General features: G+C 44.2%; 1 protein-coding gene across 4 annotated transcripts in view; it reads right to left on the reverse strand.

The window, feature by feature from the left end:
• Window positions 1–26,935, reverse strand: part of LOC127387691 (calcium-activated potassium channel subunit beta-2) — a 133,650-nt gene that overhangs the window by 24,811 nt on the left and 81,904 nt on the right. The window contains exon 1 of one of the 4 annotated variants that reach the window (XM_051626392.1): window positions 18,979–18,988. The exons of the other annotated variants lie outside the window; for them this stretch is intronic. The gene's annotated coding sequence lies outside the window, so the exon portion shown is untranslated. Of the gene's footprint in view, window positions 1–18,978; window positions 18,989–26,935 lie in introns of those variants that run through there. 4 annotated transcript variants of the gene reach the window in all.

Here is a 26,935-nt window from a genome sequence, read left to right on the forward strand (position 1 = left end):
CTGCATGGCTGGGTTCATCTGACCACATCGCTGCACAGTGGCCTGGCTTTTGATGATCCAGACAAGCTGCAGATCCAGGAAAGGACCTAACTCAGGTCCTTAAACCCTTCAAATCTCATTATTTCAGCAGGCATTCTGCTCCCCACTCCTCTGCCCCACTGCCAGAGGGTACCTGCAAGGCTGTACATGGACATCTTAGTGTGGGTGGGCAGCTTCCTACACACTTCCCACAACTGGTGGTGTCCAGGATATGCCATGTGTCTACCTGTGTGCATGTGCAAGGTCCACATGTGTTGTACATTTCATCAAGGAAAAAGCTTTCACTTTTCTTGAGCAGCTCTGTGCACCATGCCCTTTCACACAGCCAAGGGCTGGTGCTTTGGGGACTGGCACTTACATTATGATGGACTTCACACAGCAGGAAGTGGTTCATCTGCTGTAGGCACAAAACTGCTCATCACCAAGGACTGACAGCGAGAAAAATGTTCCATCTCTGTCTTGGGGACACGCCCAAGCTGGAGATCCCCATGGCACCTCACTGGGATTGATAATCTCTGTACTCTGCCAGCTTTCCTCTGGACAGGGCTGTGCTGCTGATACAGGCCAGCTGCCACCCAGCTGCTAAATGACAGGAACTATCAAGATCAAGACAAAATTTTGTGTCCTAACATACCGAATGTCACACAGGAGATTAAAAGCAGACTCTGGCTGTGAAAATGGGCATTGAAGACACACTAGAGGCCTGTCCAGAGAGCAAGAGCTTGCCCCTACCTGTGAGTGACACACAGATGGGATTTGTCCAAATAATTACCACCACATACAGCCTGCACCATCTTACCTTCTCTGGTCTATTACTAGAAGGTATCCATTGTTGGATAATGCCATTCACAAAGAAAGGAAAGAGATGTTGAAAATCAGGATGTTATGTCTGTGTTCTCTACTTTTTAGGGCAGTTTAACAATTATCTGTTAATTTTCACCCTATTAAATGTTTTTTATGAATGCTCTTCCTATTCCTCTCTCTCCTAAGAATCCCTGAGCCCCAGCAATCACATAAATTACATTAAAATAAAAATGCAGAAAAGCTATGCTTTCACATTGACTTTGAAATCTTGAAGGCCAATTCCACCTCCCACGGGAAACAGCCAGTTTGTGTCTCATTACAAAGGTGCTTTACAGCACAGCTTGTGACTGAGGAGGCTGCTAAAGTGAGTTTAACCAAAAATGTTTCTTATATGTAGATATTCTCAAAATCCTACCTTGCAACTAAAAGCTGACATTTGAATTCTTCAATTTATTTAGATCAATTTAAGCAAAAATACCTGTGGGAAAACTTGTTAAGGCACCAGACTTGAGCTGGCCCTGTTGTAACACTTTTGTGCCTCTTGGTGTAGTACAGTGCAGTAGGTAAATAAAAGCTGGTAGACTTCTTTGAAATGTGTTCAGAGGGTTTTTCTCTCATATTAATTTGATAGCAGTAATTCAATTACAGAAAATATATTATCAGAGGCTGCTGTAATGTGGACTGTAACTTTCAGTCCCACTGGCTCCTCTTGCTTAGACTGGAAATGCTGTCATCCATTTCCCAGCTCAGCTTTTTTTTTCTTTTAAAGCTGATGAGCAAGTTTATTGTAGTCTATCTTCAATGCTCTTTGATATGTACTTCAGAAGAAAGCGGGTACTTGATTCTCTTCTTACTTACATCAGTGAGGTCAGGAGCTGGATGCAGAAGCAGGCAAAGGGTAGAGCAGTGCCTTGGGACCTGGCAGTGCCAGAGCAAAGGCATTTCTCCAGTTTGCTGTGGCCTCTTGGGGAATCCTAATAGCTGGACTAATGTTGGATGTAATTTTAAAAAATACTCTTCTTAAACTGGTGGGTGGTTCAGTATACAAATATAACCCCTGCTGAAAGAGTGCTCAAAACCTGGCTTTTGACCTTCATGCAAGCCAAAAAAGAAGATCTTTCAATATCTGTAAAGATTTAAAAATTACGTGTAACATTTTGTCCAATAGGAGCTTTTTGATTTCTTTACACTGTTTGTATTTACCTTTTGTCACAATGGAAGTTCAAGTCCAATATTCAATCAAAGTCAAGCATTTTATTGCCTTTTCACTCAAATGCCTGAGTCAGATGCTTAAAATTTAGCACTGGCAGTACTGCAAGTAGTGGGTATATAAGGACATAGAAAATCAACCTTCTGCACAACAGCCCAAAGAAATGCCTTTTCTTTTTGTTTTATCCTGGTGGAGTCTTTTGCTTTCAGAATATGTTGCTATTGGTGCCTTGCAGCTATTGGAAAATGTTGCTACCAGAGTATTTCAGGTGTCAGAGCACTCCCAGTCAGACCAGTTTGCTGGTGCAAACTTCCCAGCTGATAGCAGAGTCTCTGCTATCAAATGCATTTGCCAACCAGGAACTGGCAATTCGCTTCCTCTCACTCAGGTGCAGAGAAAAGCAAAGTTTGTTCCATCTAGAAGGTAGAAATCTGGAGTGGAACAAGAATGGCTATCACTCTGCTTTCCCCTATGCCCCCAGGAATTTTGCTTTTCTTCTACTGCCACCTCAAAAGCTCTCACTTCCTTCATCACTGGAACAACCTTGCTTTTGGCAGCCAGCTCCTTTTGGGGCTTTCTAGTCCCAGGCTTGGTCTGATGTGAAGGTGACCGTGGGGTGACAGAAGATGGTCATCCAACCCATTGCTACTGTGAATCCTACTACAGGACACCAACACTGGCATTGCAGTGGTGGGAGAGGAAGGACTGATTAGGAGACGGCCCACCCAGTTCTCTTTCTGCGGGTTTTGATGCATAAAATAAATTCCCATGGGGTGTGCAAATACTGAGCATCGGCCACTGAGCAAAGATGTCCATGTGTAGGTTCATTTTCCTTGTACCCTGCAGTAAACAAAAGCCAGTCAACTGACCTGGAAAGTCAGGTTGGCTCTAGGAGGACCCTGGCCCCCCTTTCTGCTTGTCTCTGGAAGGGCATTGCCCCAGGTGTTGGCTTGGCAGTACTTGGAAGAATATCAGCAACTGCAAGATTTCTGACAGTATTTCCTAAGCATCTGTATTTGCGCTTCAATGGAAAACATGGAGCTGATCTAGGAGTACTCAGTTTTGGAGCTCTAAAACATCCACGGTGAAAAGCAGCCCTGGAAGACCACCCATGGATTTCAGCAGAGCAGATCTCCTGTAGTTAAGCTAAATGTCATCACACTGTACACAGCTGCTGATTTCAGGTTTGCTAATTTGTAAAACAACATGAAGAAGGTGCTGCAGTTGTGAGCCCAGCAGCTGAATTATAGGTACTTAGGCAGCACTGTAGGGATATGAATTCTGTTTATTGCACATACCTGCCTCTATAATTAATAGAAATAGCAACATTTTCTTGCTCTGTTTTCATTAGCTCAGACTTATAGCTTTGGGAGATCAGAATGGATTAGGAAACACATTTTTGGAAGAACAGAAGAGAACCAGAGGACTTTGTCGGCTCTTCAGCCTCAGTTCTGATCTTGTCTTTCAATGTGCAAGACACAAAATTACTAGCGATTCTCAGTGTGTAACAAACCATCTGTCACCATAATTGTAGCTTTATTTTCTTTTTCCCTGCTTCTGGAAGAAAAGATCCAAACTTCCCTAGCTCTCTGCCTGAACTGAACATAACAGAGTGTGTTTTAGAACCTTGAGAAACAGTCACAGTCAGTCCAAAGCCTGCTTAAACCCAGCAGCTCTCTCACACCAATGCCAGCACCTCGCAATAAAAACCAGCTTCAGGGTTTACCCAACAAGCTGAAAACGATCTGAACAAGCCATGCCCCCTTTACTAGGAGTTTTATGGGCCTTTCCCTCTCTCTTAGGAGCTGTAAACATACCAAGGTTTAAAATTGTGCTGTATTTATCTCAGTGGTATAGTATGGTTATTGTTCCCACAGAAGCACTGGTGATACTTCATCATGGTACAGAGGAGGGCACTGCATGAAGCAGAGATGATGCCTGAGACAGCTTAGCCATGGCTGGTGACAATATAGGGCATTTTATTATTTTGGATGCTTTGGGAACTGGAAGCAAGGGGTATCCAGAAAAGAGTATGAAAAAAGGAGCTCTGGGAGTGAGTCCAGCAGAGGGCTGCAAGAATTATCAGAGTGCTGGAGCACCGCGCCTATGGAGATAGACTGAGAGTTGGGGTTGTTCAACCTGGAGAAGAGAAGACTTTGGGGAGACTTTATAGTGGCCTTCTAGCACCTGAAGGGGCTACAGAAAAGCTGGGGAGGGGCTATTTACAAAGTCATGGAGTGACAGGATGAAGGGCACTGTTTTCAAACTCAGAGGGGAGATTTTGATTAGACATTAGGAAGAAATTCTTTCCTGTGAGGGTGGTGAGACACTGGTACAGTTTGCCCAGAGAAGTTATGGATGCCCCAGCACCAGAAGGCTGGGTTCAAGGCCAGGTTGGAGCAACCTGGTCTGGTGGAAGGTGCCTCTGGCCTTGCAGGGAGGTTGGAACTAGATGATCTTTTAAGTCCCTTCCAACTCAAACCATTCTATGATTCTATTAAAAGCAGACAGCTACACAACAGGCTTGTCACATCTCCTGGTGGGAAGCTTTGTCCCCCAGCCTTGTCTCACTCGGGGTCATAGGCACAGGAATAGGTATGTCAGAGATGACTTATTTTCCCAATGTTTCATTGAAAAAATATTAATCCTAATAGCTTTCTAACATGAAGTACATACCAAACACTGAACTGCTCTAAGGAGGGCCTTTTATTGATATGACTCCTTAACCAAATGTAATACAATTAAATGATTTGATTTCATTATATATATTGACATGGTGTCAGTGACAGTTTCCATTCTCCCTATTCTTTCTATAAATAAAGTCATCTGCCATAATTAGAAAGTATGAATGTGCTAAGACCTCCATTAATTCTCCCTTATATTAATCTAAGAGCTGGGCAGATGTTTATTAATACTGTGTTGCACTGCGTTCATCAGCTGTTACCAAGAATAGAAAGCCTGAGACCTGGTCTTATGTTGAAGGTTAAATAAGAGCAGATCTGGCTAAATCTTGGCTTCTGGTTAACTTTTTGACAATATATTGGGTTTTTTATCAAAATGCTTTTTAAACCTTTAACCTCTTCCTCTGTCCCTCATTGTGCTTCAGACCACGTATGAAAATCAGCAGTGCTCCTCTCCCTCCAGCACTGAGTTCAGCAGTCCTTTAGCTGCATCCTGATGTCCATTTTGATTTCAGTGGAGCTGAATTACATCAGCCCATGACTTGCCCTCTGCTTCCACCTCCTGAAAGATATTTAAGGGGTAGCAGTGCCAGGTGAGAGCCCAGGTCCACCCCTTTTTGTACTGGGCACCCACTGATAGGTGCTTGGGATGTGAGGAACAGCAGATACAGATAGACCTGCACCAAGCCACGATGGTTGTTGTGACCAGCCTGTGGGACTTCACACTCCCTTTTGGGATCCTGTGGTTCGTGGGTTTCAGAGCTGTTCTAACCTCTCTCCCAAGTTGTTTCCCACTGTCACCTTCACTGGGTCTTCTGCCAAGAAACTCCACAATTTACTTGTTTGCTCTGAAAGTACTTTTTCCCCTGTTTCTTTTAAATCTTGTGCTCAAGATCCTGAGGGCACTTATTCTCCTTTCTTTCTATCTTACTCTCCTTTCCTACTTGTCTGATGTTTTCTGTCTCTTCCCACTCTCTGTTACTTCTCACCACCACCTGGATCTGCTGGTACCAAACTCCAGCTTGCTCACGTTGCCAGCATGCTCAGGCTGCCTACGGGGAGAGGAGGTGCTCGATTTCTGGGATGAGCCAACCGAAGCACAATCAATGATGATTCACATCAGATGTTCACAGAAACCATTTTACTACATTGGGACTGCAAAGGAACTTACTTCCTTATTTTAGGAAAAAATTAAAACTTGCTGGCAAAATTCTATGAACTTCTCCTAAAGGCCTCAGCCTTCCAGGCCAAAACAATTTTTTTCAGTTGATACTTATTTTAATTTTTTGCAAGCTCTTAATATTATCACATACAATGAAGTATTTCCCCTCAAGATACTGCACTGTTGCTGTTCCTCATTTAAAGCCAAGCAAAGCATGGCTGTTCACAACTGGGATTTACTTTGTAGGGTAGGTTTAATGCAGTGAAATGGGTGAGGCAGCACTTGGTCTGAACCTACCTTTATATTTTTGGCTGGGCAACACCTGAAGTGAATCGAGAGCATGTTGTGAGTTGTCCAGGACTGCAGCTGGCTTTTCTTTACTGCTGTACTCAGCACTGAGTGGTTTTGCATCAGGAAAAATTTAAATAGTATTTTCAAGATAGGCTGTATGCACTACAGTGTAGGATAGGCATGGCCCAAAGGCTGCTTATGGTCATCAGCCTAAATCCTGGGCTGATGAACTGGCTGATACGTACTTTGAAAGACTGGTGGTGGTGGCTGGTCCAGCCTCAGTCAATCCCCTGGCAGCTTCAGAAGCAAACAAGGCAGATTAAAAATGTCTCAGCAAACCCAACAAACAGGGTTAATGCCAAAACGTCTCTCGACCTCGAAAAAGAATGTTCATCTATTTTAAAAAATAATTAAATAATCCCATGTTGCTTCCAGCACTCTAGCCCTGGCCCATCTCCTTTGAATTGGATGCTTCTTATCTGTTCTCTTGTCTGCCACCTCTGAAATTATCCACTTACTTTTTGCACTCTCATTCCCTTTGTTGGAATTGCCTTTGCAGAACTGCATATAAACAGCTATTATTTGGGTCAGCATTTCAGTTAGCTTTAAAATGTACATTTCTATTTCCTGGATCTTTACCTATTTATTATTATTTATATTGAATGTTTTTCTGAGTGCTTGGATTTATTCTGATAACTCTGTTGGGTGCTTATCTGTATAAATAGATCAATAGCTTTTGGACTACACTCTCTGAAGTAATGGACTGAGAGGCTTGCTTTGAACGTGAAAGTTTCTGTACTGAATTTATTAATACAACAAGCTATTTCAAATCTATAAGCCATAGAATTACTTCAATCTCACATTAAAGTGGATTTTGTACCTTTTCTTCCTGGCCAGTCGTATTTAAGCAATTGTATGCCTCCTTTTCCCATTACAGACACCCTCAGTTTGTCAGGGGAAAGGACACCACTGATGTGAGGATGACATTCTTTCCAGAGTTGATAGGTTTAGGTTAATTGCTGGGCCCGGCCGAGAAGGCCATGTGGATCATCCTGGCCTCCTCCAAGGGACTAATCTAAAGGGAGGGTCTAATAGGAATCCATCTCCCATCTCAAATGAGAAGCGCACCCTTCTCTCAAACTGCAGTAAAACAAACCCTCCTCTAATCTGACCCAAACTAAAATCAGGCATAAACTAAGACTTTAATTTCTGTTTTTATCTTGCTTGAGGAAAGGTGTCTTTGCACTGTCTTCCTCCAAGACAATTTTGGGCTAAGTGTAAAAATATAGTTCCACAAAATCTCTGTGTAAAGCCACCAGGAAAGCAGGAAGGTACTAGTGTAGCAAGATAAGGGGGATTAAGATTACTTCTGGGCTTTTTAAGAAATATGGGGCAAAAAGTTAATGGAACGCTCAACTGGGAGACACTGCCAGGACCTGCAAAAAGTGATAGACCAAGATAGCTGGGTGCACAGCAGCTGCATTGCATGAAATACTATTTGCATGGCCAGCATTTCCGTGTACATTGAAGTCTGCTGAATTCCATATGGATTATGGCATGGAGCCTTTAGGAGCTATGGGTAACGAAGCTGGTAATTTCCAGCTGATGTGTGCAATAAAGAAGTAGCTGAAGTACAATGAACTGGCTGTTAGTGAAATGGGAAATACAATGGCTGGCAACACAATGGCACAATCATTGCAAGCTGGAGGGGAATGTCGCTTGGTGACTATTCATAGATTCCTCAGAGCATGGGCCTAGGATTCACGTGCAGGGTCTGCCTGTTGATTGCACCTCATTTAAGAAGGTCTGAGGATTGCCTCCCACCCACGTGTGATTTTTCTGGGCAAATTTGGTTCTTGTTTAATGCAGGAAATGGCTCTGGTGCAAACACAGCAGCTCATGCTGCGCTCGGCATTCCAGAGCAGTCCATGTTGAGAAATTGCTTACATTGTTGTGGAAATTAGACGTTACTTTAATCGCTGTGGCGAGGTTGAGCAGAATATACTGTAGAGACAATAATAGCCACCAACATCCCAAATCCCATGGAGGCCTGATCCTGTTTGTATTGGAACTGCTGAAGAATTTCTATGGTACGTAATGACCATTGGCCTCAGACTCTAAGGAGTGCAGATTGCACATTTCTACTTTTGCAGAGATCTTATTAGATTTAAAGAGTTGGTATTAGTTTTTTTCAGTGGTATGAGAACATTACTATTCTGTTAAATTACTTTTTCAGTTAATAATATATGATTTTCTGCAGAGATTTTTCTTTCTTAAATCCTTTTTACCTGTTTGCCTTCAGCTGGTTAGGGGATTCATCCTTGCTTTCTGTCTGGAACTACGACATGCCGTTAACTTGCAGGATTAAATAGCTCTCATCCACTTCTCAAATGAGTGCTCTCTATGCTACACTTCGTATTTGTTCCCTGGGCAGGATATCCTTTTTCTACTGGTGGAAGAGAATCAAGAAGAGCCTCTTGAATTACAAGGAAACCTAAATCAAAGTAGATTCTTGACCCCAGACTCTTCCAGGGCAAGGCTCAGCACTAACTTCTGCAGGAGCCCTTCTCATACTAGAGCCTTTTGTATCACAACATACTAATACACTTGTGAGACTATTCCTAATGAAACAGATCTCTGAGATCCAAACTCTATTAAATTATTTGTAGCATTTTCACCTGTAACATCAACAGCATTCTAAGGGTTTTGAAGAGATGTTGGAAGACAAAGTCCTCACCTAAAGAGCTTAATATTAATATTTTATTCAAAACAATAAATATCCAGCCTTTGAGGCTGTATGATACCAGATTAAAGAGGCTTTTCTCCTTAAATTAGCTCACAGAATTACAGCCCCCTGAAGGGAGCAAAGGAGGCAGCTGTGGATGGAAGGGAGCCCACACTACTGAGTACAAAGTGACTTTCAGCTGCCTCATCTGGAGATGCACTTTCAGCAGCAGCCTGGGCTCCTTGTGAACACTTTTATCCCTGGGAGCCCAGCTGGGATCAGAGAGGATCATATCTGCTGTGCCCCCCAGCCTGGCATTCCCTGTGCAGAAACAAGACCTGGCCCAACCCCGTATGGGACAAAGGAACCTGGGCTGTGTGAAGGGGACATTGCCTTCATATCTGCTTGTTCCGATGGCAGCCCTTGCTATCGGAGCAAAATTGGATTGCTCTTCCTTTTTGTCAGAAGTCAAGTGTGTAACACAGTTTCCCAGTTCTGATTGCTATTCGCAAGATTTTGTCACCATATAATTACTTCCTATTTCTATGTGTGGCACGTTGCAGTGTCAGAATTCTTTATAAAATATATATTAAATTATCTAACAAGAAAGGAAGACTAAGTAACAGCATATGAAGAAACCTTTTGGAAATGGTTATATTTCTGTATCAGGTACACTTGACGTTCAGTAGAACTTTATTTCTGAGAATACATTTCTGAGGAGAGGAAGGCAAACCCACCGATACATGTTGATGGCTGAGAAGCAAAGCTGACAAGAGTTTTGAAGCCATAAGTTCCAGCTTGCTGCAGAATTTTAATGTGTTTCCACATGAGTGATATTTGGTTAGATATTGCAAGCATAGTACTGGATTAGCAACAGAGTAAATTCGACTGAAATTTGGGCAAAGAGATTGGAAGGTAAATGTAAGTGCTTCAGTCATGATGGTCTTTGCCCTCCAATGATTTTTTTATATATATATATTTTTTTAATATTCTGAGAGTTCTTACTGGATTTAAAATTGTTCCTAATACAGATACTAGAGATTTTGCAAGGAAATCTGATGGGGTTATAGATGAACAGTAACAGAACCACAACAGACGTGATGTAGGTTGAAAGTGATTCAGCTTTGACTTAATGATTTCTCTTAGTGAAATGCTCCTCACAGATAAAAAATTTCTGTGCTTCATTCCTGGCCACAACACAATGACAGAAACGCTGAACACAAACCTCACTGAGCCACTCCTGGTGTCCGTTCTGTGGCTGAACCCCACGCATGTTTTTGCAGGCTAAATTATTTCTGAAACCCAAGTGAGACACAGAGAAAGCTGCACGGAGAGATGCAGGACATAAATAACTCCAGCCTGTAGCTCCACAGTGGGGAAATCACCCAAAGGTGCCCAGCAGAGGGGACGGGTGGACCCCTCGGTATGCCAGAATGCCCAAGACCCTGTGCTGGAGCACCCTACCAAATACACAAAGATAAATCCACTTCTGAACAATGGCATTTTGACTGATGATACAAGTCAGGATGCTGTGCAAACCAGCCTCGTGCTGACACCACAATGAACCAGATAGCTCAAAGATGAGAAATGGAAAAACAATAAGCATCAGTAAAAGAAAACAGCAGGTCATCTGTAGCCCAAATGACTTCGTCAGTACATTGTCTTTTCCATAAAGATCTGACAATTTTTGTATTGGCTCTCAAGGAACCTTGCAAGAATATTAGAGATAGGGGAACATAGATGCAGAGCAGTCTGATAACTTACCATGATCATACCTACCGAGGCAAAATTACATCCAAGGCTTCCCTCTTCCATTTGTGAGGTTAGATCATGCTGATTTTGTCAGCAAGGTCATATTAGCACCCACGCTTAATCCAAAACCTATTCTGATATTTGTTTAGGAGATTTGAGTAATCTCTTTAAGAGAATTAACAAGTGCTGGAGCCCTAAGGAACAATCTTCTCTCAGGCCTATCTGGAGCAGGAGGATTTCAGGTCAAAGCTGGGCGAAGGCTTTTTTAAGGCAGTCTGGAAACAAATCAAATCTTCTTGAGAGCCAGGCAGGTTATGGAGAATGGAGGCACAAAACTTGCGAATTATTTTAGGTTGGGTTTTGGGTTCAGTTATTTGACTGCCCTGGAGGCAACCCATGATATGCTGCATTGATACCGTGATATGCAGAGGGGTTTGGTCCAAAAGGTTTCCTCTCTGAGCCACCTGCAGTCAGTGGTCAAGTACAACATGAATGTTTTGCTGCCTTTTTCCAGCATCACCGTATGGTGCCTGTTGGCCCTTCATGATTCAGCACTGGCCTGGGAGCTGGGTAATGGGAATGGATGGGAAAATTCAGTGAAACAAAGTCACTGGTGCTCAAATACCAAGCTGCTGCACCTTCAGTAAGTCTTAGTTCAGAAATCAGTAAGCTTTTTAAAAAATAAATAATTAGAAAGAGAATCAATGGGTATAAAGTCAAAAGTTCACTTGAGGCTCTTGGATTAAATTTGGGGTTTGGAGGAACTGGTTTTCAATCCTTGCATCCAAAGCTACTCTGTGTTCTGGTTGTTGGATTGATCTAAACCAAACCATTTCTAGTTTCTTGTCTGAGAATATGTGTGTGACATCACATAAGATTATCCCTTCTCTTCCAGATCAGTCCAAGAAAATAATGAAAATCCCAGAAAAGCAGCACTCCCAAAGGACTTCTATCATGTCAGGCAGAACGGTCACCTAGCAGCTTGTGGTGGTCTTGTACTACTAACCCTTACACCCCTTTCCTTTCCAAAAGGTTGAAGAATTTTTATCTAGATTCAGAAACAAAGAACAACATCCTGGCCCATGGGGGTGGATGCTGCAGATGTTCATCTCAGCCACCCTGCTGTTTCACAGCTGGCAGCAACAGACACATTTCTCAGTCATCTGAGGCAAGGATCACCACAAGGAATTGCATCCCACTTATAGGTAACGTTGGACTATTGTGGCCTCAACACTAGTGATAGTTTTAGGTATTGACTCAGCTTCCAAACTTCTTTTCCAAAGAAAATTTATAATATAACTGGGAATCCTGATGTCAAATACCCCAAATTTAAGAGCACATAATGCAGCAGCTACAATAGACAAGTGTAAAGCTGTATTAAATGTAATTCTTCTACATTTGAGAGACTTTTATGTAGAGGCCTATTAATGGTTCAATGTTTGGAGAAACTGAACCTTATACAAGCAAATAGAAGCACCTAATGTAGCATTTGGCAATCTCTTTGCCTATACAATTGAAGGTAAAAGAGATATGGTAGGTGCTGGCTAAAGTAGTGCAATATTTGCACAAAAGACAGTAGGGAATATGGTAAATACGAACACAAGTTGTTGATAAATTCAACCTATCCTTGGCAGATCTTCTGTAGAGGTGTGGATGACCCTTGCCTTTAAGTCACATGCTTTTGGGTGATTACCCAGATGGAGCCTTAAGTACAAATATATAATGTATGTAAGTGTTAATAAAAGTCTTGTAGTGGACCTCTCTGTAATATTCACAACTTATAATAGCCTAAAACCACCTGATCCTATAGCAAACACATCACTATTTCCAGAAACAAAATCAAAACATAAAAAACCTGGAACAAACAAAGAAGTTAAACAGGAGCTACTTCTTTGGTGGTTTCTCAGAGGCAAGGTGCATGAGAGTGTACACAGATGACATAATTTACTGGTGGAGAGCATATTTAACTGTCATACAGATTTTGCATTAATATACCAGCACCTTTCTGTATGCACACCGAACTGGTTTGGTTAATGTTAAAGACCATGCCTTTCTTTTTCAACCACCACATCTGCAAATTGAAGCCTACCGTTGCCACTGATATAACTCACAACTCACATAAACATCTGTTCCTGGTGATAGTCTCAGAAATGTCTGAGTCGTTTAGTAACTCAGGCTTTGGTTTTTTGATGTGAGGGCAGCTAGCAAGCACTGATATTGAGTCTGGCATCATCAAGACTTTTTTGGCATGACATATCCTAATGTTATACCCTAACATTGCCAGGAGCTGTAGCAGTGTTTGGAAAACAGTAGTTTTTCTTTTTCCTGTGTCTATTTGAAGGGTTAGATATAACTGCTAATACACAGCATGCTGCTACTAGCAAGAGCATGAATATGGATCTCCTGTTGCTAGGGGGTTTTTATTATTAGCTACTATTACTACTACTACTGTATTTTTTCACTTGTGATAAAGGCATTCCTGAGCAAGTCTGTGTAGTTTATTTTCCAACCATGGCTCACCCATCCCTTGGAGCAGCAAAGCCCAAGTGATCCAGCCGTGGGGAGCACACAAGCATTGCTGAGACAGTTTCCTTAGCAACACGAGCCACACAGAAACATCCTAAACATCTTCTGCTTGATGTCCCTTGAAGTTGTTAAATAAGGGGATGCTGAACCTCTTATCTGAATTTCAGAGACACAATCAACGTATCACAAAGCAAAACCTTTTGCTTGCAAGCAAGTTAACTTCTGCTGCTGCCCTAACTTGAGGCTTTTTCTTGCTATGTGATCTCCAAACTCTGCCTGGGCTCATAAACAAATAAAGGAAGCAGCTCTTAGGTCCTCAGCTGGTACTAATTGTTACAGGGATCTGTTAAAGCCAGTGAAACAATGTGCAACTGAGTGCAATCAGCCCAGGACATGCTGGGTTTGTGGGTTCCAGGTGCTCGTGATCAAGGTGCTCGTGATCAAGGCTAGACTAAGAGCAGATAAAAAGTTCACTCAGCAGCAAAGGTGTTTGTTTTTTTGTAGGTAGTTCTGTGAAGCTTCTTGTTGGGATATTAAGAAGAAAATAGCTTTTGGGAGGTGTTGGAGCAAAAAATTGAGAGCTGCTTGAAATGGGGAAAGACATTTGCAAGCAGGTGGAGCAGCAGTTTGTACATCCCAGGTATTGTGTCCAGTAATCTCATGTATTTCCTTTTTATTTGTGCATTGTTTCTTAAAGTATATTTACTCCTTGTATTGCAGCCTTCTGGGGTAAAGTATGTACATTGTACTGCATTAAGATGCCACTTTTATGTTTACTATAATCTGTATTAAGGTTCAGTAGGGCTGAATGAATGTGCTTTCTTCCCTGTGTAGGCACAGTCATGGAAAAGCTGTGCAGAAATGAGTCGATTGATTTATACCTATCACTGCTTGACAAGAGCAGATGGGGGTCTCAGAGTAATAGTTTAGCTGATGGGCTGTACTAAACAGGACCTGGTTCTGCTGCTGTGACATGAGTTATCTTTGATGTAGCCCAGTCACTTTTGAAGTATTGTAGAAGGTGGAACAGAGCCAGCTTCATAGGCAGTAATAACAGAATGATATTATTTCAGCTAAAATGAGTCAATATTTGGAAAATTCTGCTCTTAGCAAAAAGACCTTGCTTGAGGGAGGCTGATTGGTGCTGCCTGTACCAGATGGGTGAGTGGGTTAGGAATATGAAACAAAGCCTGAGTGCTTTTGTGGCCACCAAGAGGCAATGCTGGGGGTGCAGCTTAGGGGGAACACGAGGGAAAATAGGAAGTGAGAAATAAAGCTTCAGTTGCCTTGTTGCAAAGGGGATCAGTAACCTGCTTGGTGATGGTTGGGGATGCAAATCTGATTATCGAGGCACAGGGTGAGCATGGCAGACCCACAGGCTTCTTTTAAAGGTGGGGGAAGAAAAGGACAATTTGGAGAAGGTGAAAATTATAGAGATCTGGGCTTCTGGGGGTCTTGTCCCTGATAGTCTTTGGTGGTGATCCTGCCCCCATTTTGTGCTCAGCATGAGGCTGCCTGACCTGCTTTTCCAAGGCTGGTTTCTCCTGCTGGCATCGGAAGCATGAGGCCCTGGCTGTGTTAAGCTGACACTTGTCCTATAAAACTCACAGCAGTAATGAATGATAGTCTATATTTCTGTAATATCTTCTTTCTCAGGCCACCCAACAGTGTACCATTGACAGCATTTTAGAGGGCTGGATTTCAGCCAGTCTCTTGAAGAAGCAATAGCTTGGCCGTGGTCCTACAACAAGAGCCCTAGTCTTTAATGCTTATTATCAGGGATGAGGGACTTGCTTTCCCTTCTCTCTGCTGACCGCCTCGCCCAAATAAACAACCTTTCCTTACACTGTATACACAGGACTGTCTAGAGGGTCTTTAAGGATGTTAATTGCTTCACCTTATCATTTAGTTAGTCTCAGCTTGATGCTCAAACTCTGAAGTCGTGTTCTCTAGTTGAACAAGTGTATGTGCTCCAATCAGTGTTATTGGATGGGAGCAGATGTCTATTGTACCAGACAGCAGATCTAATGACATATCACTGAGGAGTTCTGGGCTAGACTACAGCAATAACTTATTAAGTATAATTCTGAGGGAGCCAATTTTGCTAGTTTTGGAGAGATTATAAATAACTGAGAAATAAATGAGTCTTATTTCTGTTCTTGGTCCATTGCACAGCTCAGAGATTCTCTAGTTGTTTGTGGACTTAATCTGTTGTTGACCATTGTATTCCTTGGCATGAACTGACACTTCAGCCCCCAGGTTCATGACTGTTAGCCATGGCTGAAAGTTAATGATGCATTTGTCTCACATGATGAGTTTTCCTGTGGAAGCTGCAGATGGCTTGATTGACTTATGGTTGTGGCTGGGTACTTGTATCAGGTGCCTACAAAAATGACTGTTCTGGAATGGCTACTGGCTTGTGTGACATGTTGGTACCTCCTGCAGATTCTGGGCTCTTGGCTAGGAGCAGTGCTCCAAAACAGCCAAGGCTTTCTTGGTGCCCTGATGAAATTTGCTGCTTTTGGGTTGAGAAAAAAGGGGATGGGTTAAACTGACCTGACCCTTCATGGTGGATTCTGCTAGAGCTTTTCTGCTCAAAATGTTTGCCTTGCTTTCTCTGCCCCCACTTGCTGGTCTTTTTGATTCAACAGCATAAAACAAAAGTCATGATTTGTGCTGCAGGAGTGAGGATGGGAGCTGGAGCTTTCAAGCACCTTATGTGTATGCAAAGGAGATGACTGCACTTGAGGCAGTGACTACACTAAAGGCTACTGTGAAACCCTTGAGTGTGGGCTGGAGAGGAGTTTGAACAAGCTGTGTGCTTATGCAATTATGGCAAAGCTGTGCTGCTGCTTGAGCACTCACAGCACTTGGTAGGGATACAGACAGGTCAGCTCACTGCTATGTGGCATCTATTTAATCTCCAAATTGAGGGAAACCAGCATCTGTGCTGCTGGAGGAGGCAATGGGTTTCTGTCTCAGGCTGAGATCCTGAGGAGTGATTGCTGCTCTAGCAGCACCTGTGCTCTTGTTTTGCTGAAGTTGTTGCTTATTTATATGGATCAGGAGGTTGCAATCAATTCCAAAAATACCAAGAGTACAGTTTGAGCCACAGAGATCACGAGTGGATGTGTGCTTTGAAGAAAGCACTGAAGAAAAAACACTTTGAAAGAAGCATCAATTTTATAATCACTGTGATGGATTAACACAACAAGGAAATATTTTTCCACTAAGTGAAATGGAAAACAAGGAATCAAAATTTCCAGGTTCTGTCTTCAGCTTTTTCATCAATTTGTGTTTGAAAGCAAGAGAGCACCTTTCTTCATTGCTTTAGCCTCCTGTAGGTAAGGCAGAGCTATAGCTAGGAGAAGTGTCCTATGGCTTTCAGAAGGTATGGTGATGGAAAGCTTTGAATACTCCTATGGAGATATCAAATGATTAATCTGCAGGCATCTGAGAACACTTATGACTTTGCTTTTGGCCCTGTTATTTCATTTATGGGGCTGTTAATATCTTGTAATGTATATCAGGCCGTATTTAATGAGTAAAAAGGGTCTGTTTTATCTGTAACTAGTGCGAAATGCAATTATTAAGTACTGTAACTTCTGTGCTAGTCAGAAAAGTGATATTAAATGGCTTTAATAACTTGGCTGGAGGCTTGTTCCAAGGTGGTGGAAGCACACCATCCCTCAGATCAGCATGTTGCTGCAGCTCTACAGCTGGTTTGGGAACAATGAAGAGGGGCAGGAGCCCTGGAGGCCATGAAACAGAGGGCAGAGGGATGTGGAGGTGTGGGATAAAGCAGTTTGCAGTGCAAGCTATAGCATTATAGCCTGAGGAGAATTTGGGAGGGAGAATAAAACCTGTGTGGGACAGGGGGGACATGAGGATGACAGAGCTGGGGGACATTGAAGGATGGATGTGTGCTGAGTGGGACTGGGCTGAAAACCTGGTGAGGGGAAGGAAAAGTCTTTTTCTGTCATATCAAGATCTGCTAATAGCTGGGAGTCAGCCTGAAGTAGTGACACCCAGCAGGTCTGCTGGCAGCAGCAGGTTGCTTCCCAGCTCCCCCTCACCTCTGAAACTTGCAGTACTTGTCAAAACCACACAGCTTCCCTCGGAGCTAATTAACTCTGTGGGTGTGACATGGATGGGCTTAAGCTCTATCTGAGATTTTCATTCTTCCTTCCCTTGTAAAGGATGTATTTTGTCTCCCTGCAGCCTTTACCCATCAGCAGTAGAATTAAGAATTAGAAGCAGAGTAAAAATGTAGTTTCCCAAGCTTGCCACATCTCCAGTGTGGAGGGCTACTGTTCAATTCAAATAAACTCAGTACAGAAGCTAATTGCTGAGAAACAGTGGGATCTTTTAAAGCTCTAATTAAAGGCAATTTAAAATCTCCACTGATATTAGCAAGAGCATGGACACATGCTGCTGGACACATTCCAGTTAGCAAGACCAGTGTACCAACTGAGGGGTGCAGCTGAGCTGTTTTAGAAATGGCCATTGTTCTGCCGAGCTAATAGGGAGTTAAACTGACACTGTGTAGAAATCTGGCCTGTTACCCCTCCTGTACACCCCTGGCAGTGTAGCTGGGAAATTATATTTCTAAGTACTAAGTGGCAGGTATGTGGCTGTGCTGAGGGATGAGCATCATGCCAAGCACTGTCAACTTGATCTGGACCCAGCCCAGCAAAGAACATGGCTGTGTGCCTGGAGCATGAGGGTTACAAGTGCCTGTGGGGCTGCATCAGAAGTGCAGATTGTCACTTCTGTACTGAAGCAGAAGCTTTACCTAAATGACAAGTAACTTTCTAACTCTGCTTTCCATCTTGCTTTTGTTCTGGGGAAACACCTGTGGAAATCACACTGCTTTGTTCTTTTGTAAACAACCAAATATTCCACCCAGCACCACTCACCTGTGAGTCCCTGGCCACATGAGAGCAGGAGAGGTATTTGTCACTGAGTTCAACTGGCACCAAAACTACTCCTGTAAAAGTGCATTTCTACAGTTGCACTGTAGTATCTCTGCTGTAGACTTCTAGTTAAACACATGTTAAAGTCTAGGGTCAAGCCACCTGGCAGTAAATTAATGGTCCATGGTGTAGCTACTGCTGTGATGCCTCTTTTCCATTAAGAGAAAGGCAATGTTGCTGTAAGTGGCTTATATGCCCAGAATAATGGTGCTCGTGGCTTGCACTTGCATAGGGGAGGATGTGAGTTGCATTTAAACAAGGGTACATGAGCCAATTGCTCAGCCCAAGAGGCACAGCAGAGCTGCAATTTCCCAAAGGGAGGCTCTCATGAGAGTGAGGGCTTCTGGCATGTCCCCCCCTAAGCATGGCTTTGGGGGTAGAGGGGGGGTGGAGAATTTCACACAGACCCCTTCCCTGGTTGGGTTTTGCTGCTGCTGCCTGCCCTTCACCTGGAGGGGAGTTGCAAGCATCAATATTTGTTGGTAGCCTCTGAACAAGCATGCAAGTCTAGCAGGCTCCTTTGCCACTGCTGCCCCTCTGCTGGCACAGCCTGTAGCACCTGGCTATCAGAGCACTTATCTACCAAATGGTCCTTAAAAGAGAAATGTTGGGTCATTCAGACACAAGCAATACTCCAGTCTGCTAAGTTGCCTCTGGGCTTTTGAACTGTCACCTGGAAGGCAAATTTCAGTCCTCAGCATGGAGGTATCCCCAAAACCCCACTGCTTGGCATGCAAAGTGGCACAGAGAGAGTGTGACTTCTCTGGCTTTTTTAAAAGAAATAGAGCAGAAAAGGAAATAAGAGACTTTACCAGTCCTGAAGCTGAGAAGAGTGAGGCCTTCTGCTTTTCATTTCCATTGTCTTGCTCCTTATCTCTCATGGGCCCCATGTTGCAAATCCTGTGCTCCCATCGGAAGAGCAGCGGCTGCGGGCTCCCTCCAGAGCCCGTTGATGCAATCTGGGTCATTTGGAGAAGGTTGTCAGGAAGGATCCTGCACCTCCCTGCTGTGCTGGCGCTGAGCTTTGCCTTCCAGGGGCGTGCAAGGGGCTGGGCTGGTCCTTAGTCCAGCTCCCAAACGCAGCTTGCTTGATCCACTGCAACCTCAGGACTTCCTGCATGTGCCCTGGGGTCACCAGCTGAGGTTAGGTAAAGCTGGGGCACCACATCAGGATAATGGCAAATGCTCTGTGGGATCCATCTAAGCACCTTTTTTGGGTGGGGAGAAGTCAATGACTGAATCTAGCACAGAGTAGCCTTGTGAGGCAGGACTCACCTGCCCTGCCAAGGGGCTGATGGTGAATAAGAGGATTTCTAGCAAGGCAACAAAGCTCTCCTGGGGAAAGACAGGATTTCTTCAAGTGGGAATGAGTGGATTACAACTGAGAGCTAATCTGTATGGCTGTTTCATAAGTTTCCCCGTGCCTGCACTCTGTGCTCAGCAACAGACACTTTGTGTGCCGAGAAGAACTGATTTCTCGGAAACACCATGTAAGCAGATGTGCATGCAGGGGTCTGGAGCAAACTACATGAGTTTTTGTGTTTTAGCTTGATCTCCCTATTCCAAGACCAGTTTAGTACCAAGAGACCAGACATGCTGTCAAACACTGTGGGTGGGTGCAGGCCACCCTCCACTTGGCAGTTCGTACTCCTCATGAATCCCCACCTCTTTCCTTGACCTTATTCTAGGTATTTACATAGAGAAATGCCTGAAGCAACAAATATAATTCCAAAGCCAATGTTTAAACCATTGTCATCTTCCTGCTCATTTACTGCAGTCAAAATTCACAAGCAAAGGCAGGATGCAGCCCAGGAATGGCACCTTCCAGAGGCTCCATCTCTGTTAATCTCTGTTCAGACCAGCTTTGCTGCATAGCAAAAGTCACATGAGATTAATTTTGAAAGCTTTCTAGACTAATAGCTACTGCAAAGCAGGGGAAGGAAAAACTTAGTAAAAAAGTTACTATGTGTACACTTTCTGTTGAGCTGCACATTTTAATCAAAATTATTTAAATGCTCACTGCCTCAGTTTCTCCATTTGCAAATCCCTAACCTGCCAGTTTGCTCTGCCTGGATTCCAAGCACTGTGTATGACATGGTTCATGTTCTAGCAGCTGCTGCTTGTACACATTTAGAAAAACAAACTCAGAACACTTTCTGGGGAATACAGATATTCAAAATCAGCCCAAGGCAGGAAGAACTCCACTGTTATGGCATAGCACAATGTTGTTAATCTGAGAGTACCTGGGAATTTGTGTTCTGCCTGTGGGAAATTTGTGTGCAGTTACTGCTTCCTCAGCCATTCTCAGTTTTAAATGCAAACACAACTTTTATTCACTTTAGGGTGAAGTTAATATAAATATGAAGTCAAATAAGACCCTATAGTCCATTAAGTGCGTGAAAGCTGAAAGCCTGTTTTAATTTTCTGCTACTGCACCTCTTATTTGCCCGGCACAGCTGGGCAGTGCAGGGAGTGAGTGCTGTAAAAGCCCCTCTGTGTGAAGTTGGAGCGGGATGGACAGTTACCCCCAGGCTGTGAGCCAAGGCTTGGAATTTCCTGACTTCTTCTTTTTTTTGCAGTGTCAAAAGCAGCTTACTGTCAGCAAGTGTTTCTTGTGCCCCTTCCTTATCCCATCTGCCATTTTCAGTATTATGCAGCATTTTGGAGTATTCCAAATGTGGCCCACAAGTTACTTTTAAGTTGTCCCTCCATGATAACATCACAATACACATTGCTAAAACATTACTACAAGCTTCTAGCCATCAAATGCTACCAACAGCTAATTCATGCCTCAGATGAGCAAGTGTAATTTAAATCTTAAAACAGCACTTGCAACTGTTCGTCTATAAAATGCACTTTATTTAAATCCTCAGTTAAAGCCTGGTTCATGCCAGCCTATTGTCAGATGTAATGGCACTAGGAATTCCTTTTCCAGGATATGCTTAGCAGTAAAGCCTGAATTTGTTCTAATGCATGCTTTAATCTTCAGTCCCAATATTTCACAGCAACTTGTCTAAGCTCTCAGCCACATTCATCCCAAACACCTTGGTGTATCCCATAGCTTCCCCTAGTAAGGAGCAGGTTTACCTTAGCAGCAGCAGAGGAGCAGTGCCCAAAATGGAGATTTCAATGGGATCTGCCAGGGAGATTTTCCCTCTCATCTACATATTTCTGTAGTTTCCGCCTTTGGGAAAACAGCCTGTCTCAAGCAGGAGCTTTCCATATATCTTGTCTCTTGATGTCTCCAAATATTTCTCACTGCTCTTGCAGTTCCCAGGCAGTTTTAATTACTTTGTTTTTTTAAACAGAGGCAAAGCACCAGGGTTCAATAATTTCTCAGAAATGAGCCACCAGAAAGAAGCGGGTGCGAAGACTCTCTGAAAAAAGTTGGCCCAAAAAAGCTCAGCTTTCTCTCTCCAAACTTTACTTCATGAAGATCCTTGTTATCCCAAGCTTTATAAAAACTCCTCTTCCCATCTCCTCTGCCTGTGCATCCCCAGTTGCCCGGGCTCCTCTGGGACATGATGGCCATCCCTGCAAGGGCAGGATGCTCGGCACAGAGTTGGTGCCTTTGCTGTCATTTGGCAAATTAATCACTCTCACCTTCTCCTTGGAGGAAAGCTACAAGAATTGGGTAGGAAAGTGAGCTCAGGGTTGGGGTAGTCCCAGCGTTGTGCTGAGTCTGTAGCTGGCACCAGGACAGGCAGCCCCTTGCTTGGCTCTGCAACCTTTACTTCCCGGAATGCCAGGGCTGTGTGGAAGCACACATGCAGCTCCTTCTCCAGTGCTCGCTCATCCCTGTATATCCTTGCATGTGCCCATGTGAAATCAGGGACTTCCCAGCCTTTCCCTCAGTCACCTCCATGGGACCACTTTGTCCTTGGGCAGTGTTTGCTTTCCCGAGTCAAGAGTGTGCCGGGGAGACGCTCCTGTTCATCTCTGGCTGCTCCCTGGCTTCCCACGCTGTGTGCTTGCTATTTGCTCCTATGGCAGAAATAAAAGCTGTTGTTGCTGGCATGGTCGACAGCTTGTTGTGAGAGGATCTTTTTTTCCCCTGTTTAAAATGTAAGGTCTTATGAATTAGGAAGCTACAGCCTGTCTAGATCTTATACCAGTCAGTCTCTGATTCATCAGAGAATCTCCTTGGTAACTAGCTGCTACTCTCTGATGGTTTGTTACAAAAAGCTTTCCAAATTTAAAGATAACATGCAGTGAAAGCAGGGAGAGGAGCTATACCACATAGACATCTTATATAGGAACATGTGCCTGTGAGCATGCAGCTATACTGGATATTTCCTGGCGTGTGGGAAGCAGCCTCTCCATGGCACAGCATGGTATGACCCCACAGGTGGGAAATGTGCCCCAGCTGCCCCATCTCAGCTAGGAATACTTTTTGCTGCTCTGGAGCCGATGACCCCATCTGTAGGGTGAATAATCCCACAGGAGATGATGATATTGGCATTTAATGAGGCTCAGCAGTTTATGCTTTAATAAACCAGATTTGTGGCCTTGTGTGGGACTGATGCCAATTACAAAGTTTCAGAGAGGGTGACATTCTGCAGGAGGTTTTCCCAGAGTCTTTGATGCTGCTCTGTAGCCCTCCTGCTCTGGTAATGAGCCTGATTCCTGACACCTCCTGGGGTCAGTGGGGGCTGGCTGAAGATTTGTGCTTTTGTGTTTTGTTTTGGGTGTTTTGTTGTTGTTTTGTGTTTTTTTTTTTTTTTTCTGGGAACCAGCATTGCTGGAAAACTTGATCCAAAGTGAGGCTAAAAAAGCTTCATGTAAGGGATAAGTTTGACCCTTGAATGCCCAAGGCTGGAAGCTCTCAGAGCTTCCTGGGGTCACAGAAGGATGAGATGATGGTTTGGGGCTAGGAAAAACATTTCATATTGCATATGACATCTTTCTCTTGGTATTTTCTTACTGCCTTTATGACCTTTCTGTCCTGTGGCACTACTTCCTTTGAATTAATACAACAAGCAACAGAATCCCAGGTCTTTGAGGTCTTTTATCTCTGTAAGAGGCTTTTGAGCTCACCACTGAAGCTCTCCCACCCCTGGGGAAGGTTCTGGCAGTCAGAGCAAGGCTCCTGCAAGCATCTCAGGCTTTAGGGCTGTCATGTACTGTGGGTATTGGCAATTTGGGACAAAATGTCTTTCCACATGGTGTTGTGGCATCTCTAATGTCTGGGAAGGAGAGACTCGTGATCACGTACCCTGCCTGGGGAGGCCTGATCCGGCCCTACTCAGATTCTGACCCGTGTTTTCAGGGTGCTCCATTCTTTACAGGTAAAATCTTGGGTAAATGTGCTGCATCTAGCAGCAAAGCCTTAGGTGCTCACACATCCGTTTACCAAATAATCTGGGTGGCAATGAACTGATTCAGATCAATTAGGGTTGAGATAATCAGGCTTATTTGTGATGTAATTGACTAACGTCAGGAACGTGACCTCTTTCTGTATAAGGGAGGATTATTTTAGATAACCAAAGTTGTGGTAAGTGAGGCCTGACTCTTCTTCCTTTAGTCAGGGGCAAAGGAGAGAATGATGCTCATCCTTCCCCTGTCCCACTGTCACTGCAGGTGCTGAGTGTGGGAGGGCAGTAAAACCCTTGCTGTGTCCCCAGCTTGCCGTGTGGCTGGATGCTGCTGGTTTAGGCTCAAAGGGAAATACAAGAGGAAGCTTCTCCTCTGCCCCTCTCCTGCCTTTTAGTTTTCTTTCTGGAGCTTAACAGAAAGAGCAAAGCCTTAGCTGCTATTGGATCTCAGTCCCTGTGCCTCCTGATGGGAGGGAAGTGAAAAAGCAGATGGAGCTCCAATGGGAGGAATGTCCACTGGGTGTGTCCTGGCTGGCTTCATCTCCAGGCTCCCACGATGGAGGGAAGGATGGAAGTAGGTCAGGTTCAACAGCACCGGTGCCCACTGTTGAGGTCTTTAATCCCCAGTGCTGTTTTGTGACCATGGTGTAGCTGAAGCCACCAGGCTGGGAAAAGCAGGCTCCTTCTTGTTTTGCTCAGGGGTGGCAGGAGCTGCATCTCATCCAAACAGAGCATCAGGACAGAGCCTGGCTGCCATGTCCCACCCCACAACTCTCCTGGAGCCCAGGATGTTCCCTTGGAGCCTGCCCTGCCCTGTGGAGGTGGTGGGCAGACTGGAAGATGGGCTGTTTAGCCTTGCTGAAGCTCTGAAGCAGCCAGTGGAGCAGATATCAATGTTATACATTTGAACCATGCCTTGTGACTTGGAAGCTGGCATGTGGAGAAGTGGAAAAGCATCAAACCTGTTTGTTCCTCACCCTCCTCCTAGTCCGGAGCCTTTGGTTGGTTCCCCTGCAGGCAGCATCTCCTCAGCTGTATTATTGCCCACCTTGGGTGGTTTTGGTTACAAAGACATATTTATAAATATTAAAAAAAGAGCTTTATGTACAGTGTTCTGCTGTTCCAACCTCCTTTGCAATGAGTTGCTATTTTGGGAAACAAAGGTGGCTGCAGCTATTTATAGCAGGGGGAGGAGCATGGATCCAAGTGGGCACAGAGCTGCCTGCCTGAGGGTGTCAGGCCATCAAAGCTGGGGTTTTTTGCTTTTCTGTGGCTTTTCCATTTTATTTCAATTGCTGACCTCATCGTGAATTGGATTTGAACTTAAAGCAATGTCAGTGGCAGTAAAGGAAAAAAAAGGAAATGTGAGCAGCCTTGGCAAGTGTTTTTTATGAATTGGATCTCTTGAGATGAAAGCTTCGTTACTGCAAAACAAGGAGCTACGCTCTCAGTAGTACAAATGGGTTTCATTTGTATTAGGAAGATACAAGCTTATTATTTTTAGTCTGTTTCTGTAGCACCAGGAATGTTTAATGTGATAATCAATGTAATTGAGGAACTGAAAGTACAGAAAATTGCAGCACACTCAGGGGTGATAATGACTACAACTGTAGCACCACTGAGAGGGCTGGGGGGGCAGGTGTAGGAAAAACAGACTCGGATGCAGAGTGTGGATGATCTTGGAGTCCTGGGCTCCTGCCCCTGCAGCAGGAGCTGGACCCTCCCTGGGACAGACCTGGCCCTGAGCACCCAGCAAGAGGCTCAGGACTGGGATGCATTTGGGGATGGCTCTGCTGGAGGGACATGGGCAGAGGGAGCTGCTGCCTTCTCCCCCAAAGCCCAGGGCTTGGGAGGGGAAGTGTCCCTCCTGGGGTCTGGTGGGAAGAACACTTCCAGGAGCAAGCTTGGCAGCTATGTTTGAGCAGGTCTTCTGAATGCTTGCAAACCTTCATAGGTTCACAATTTGGCCAGTTTGGTTTTTCCCCTCCCCCAAAAAAACTGCAAATGGCACATTTTTTTTTTACACCAAAACGCTCCTGCCAAATTCCCAGCTCCACCTCCTAAGCACAGGGTTGCTAAAGCTTTTCAGTTAAATGCTTCACAGCCTTAAACACAGACAAAATATGGTGTTTCCTCTCCAGCCTAGTGCTTGGAAACTGAATCTGTTTTGTGAAACCTTTCCTCCCAAAAACTGTCTGCAGCAGGGACCTGCCACAAGTATTTTCAGCCTGAATTCTATAGAATGTATAAGCAGCAAACTCACTGGTTGACCTCTCAGCTATAGGTGGGTCATCTACAGCACTTTGGCCACTGCTCGCACAAACCTGGCCACAAGTGACTCCTGCTCCAGATCTGGGGAGTTGCTGCTTGCCACATACCAAACTGAACCACTCTTATAGCTCCAGGAAATTTCACTGCTAATTTTGGTCCCTCTGTGACACATTGTTTTTTTTTTTCCTGTTTGCTGGTGCTGTCCTGCATGTGTTAGTCCCTGGAAGTGGTGGCAGGGAGAAAGGTGGATGGTGGGCTCTGCTCTGGCTGCTGCTCCCCAGGCAGGAGAGGAGCTGAGGCAGGGAGGCTGGGTGCAGAACTGGGTGGTGACAGGTGATAAGATGTCTGAGACCCAGGGGAGATAGAATATATTTTAGATGTAGCCTCCAAAACTGCTAAATTCAGAGCAAGCCTGAAAGAAACAACCTTGTAAGGGTGCACTCAGGTTTGTTTTCAGCCCTGTTTTAATTTGTTTTGCTTAGAGGAGGGAAATTTTCTCTCACTTCAGCATAGCAATCAGCTGTGCCATGAGTTACAGAGAAGCCCCCTGCAATCAGAGGGTATTCTGCTGAGGGACAGGGCTGAAGCCAGAGCTGAAGGTACTTACAGCTGCCTTGATATGTTGGCTGTGGTGTTCACACTCACGATGCAATTGCTTACATGATAAAGCAATTATCAGGGTTTAACATTCCAATAGCAATTTGAAGGCACACATGCCTGGGGGGTTTTCCATTTGCTGAGATGTTTCTTTTATTGTACCTATTTGCCTAATAACTGTACTGTTTCAAATGCATCAGGGTGTTCTCGAAAGCTATTTGTGATCTTTGTTGAAAACCAAAGGTAATTCCCTCAGCTCCTTGCTCCATCACAAGCTGCTCCTAAGGCCCAATTTATGTTTTGTGCAGGTTTAATGAAGTAAAACTCCGCTGAAATGTTTCCTGCTCCCTTAACTTTTTGCAGCACATCCTTCACCAGGGGCAGAGCACTTCTGTGCTCTCTCTATCACTGTGAAACCGTCAGCTTCTCCCTACCTGTCCAGCCCCTCAGGGAGCAGCAGTCACTCTTGCAGTAAATTTTCACCCCAGCTCACACACACATCACTCCCGCAGCCCCTTCCTGGCGCACTGCAGACAGGCTGGCCGACGAGGTGGGAAGGGTGAACTTTCTCCATCTGCTGCTAAAG

The sequence above is a fragment of the Apus apus genome, chromosome 8 (assembly GCF_020740795.1).
Source record: "Apus apus isolate bApuApu2 chromosome 8, bApuApu2.pri.cur, whole genome shotgun sequence".
Taxonomy (NCBI): domain Eukaryota; kingdom Metazoa; phylum Chordata; class Aves; order Apodiformes; family Apodidae; genus Apus; species Apus apus.